The sequence below is a fragment of the Cyanistes caeruleus genome, chromosome Z (genome assembly GCF_971803275.1).
Source record: "Cyanistes caeruleus chromosome Z, bCyaCae1.hap1.1, whole genome shotgun sequence".
Lineage (NCBI taxonomy): Eukaryota > Metazoa > Chordata > Aves > Passeriformes > Paridae > Cyanistes > Cyanistes caeruleus.
In genome coordinates, this window is record NC_141732.1 from 268,838 (window position 1) to 269,462 (window position 625).

Genomic DNA, 625 nt, shown 5'->3' on the forward strand with positions numbered 1-625 from the left:
AGGTAATATAACTAACCCTCATGTTGTTATTCATTCAACTACTTTTATTACAGAGGGGTGGACAAGCTCAAAACAAGCCATAGAGATAGTACAGATGCCAATTCTGGAACAAACCTAATAAAGAAAATCTCTCTGTTTGAGCAGGGTTGAAAGTGTACTGAGTAAGCTGGCAAGCCAAATGCCTCAGTGTTATTTATATATATATTCTATTTTATTTCAATCTGGTTATTTCAATATTGATAAACTGCTGTCAAACTTTACAATCACCTCTTAGCATTGCAAGGACACATAATGAACCCCCGTGAAGTTCGTGATGTTCAATGCAGTGGCGAGCAGACAAGAGCCTGCTCTGCCTTCATCGGTGTGAGAGGCAGACTGCCAGCGGCGGCCTGGCGCTTCCCTGCCGTGCGCCGGAAGCAGACACCGGGGCTGGGACTCCTGCCTGGATGGGTGCCCTGCTGCCCGGGACACCGCGGCTAGCTGTGACACACCGCGCTGGCAACGGCACCTGCCCGCAAGGACACCTCGGGCTCCTCAGGGCTTTAAGTGCCAGGAATCACACACAACGGGCTCAGTTTGAGCGGCAAGATCCAGTGGTGGTGGTCGGGCAAGGGGAAAAGAAGGG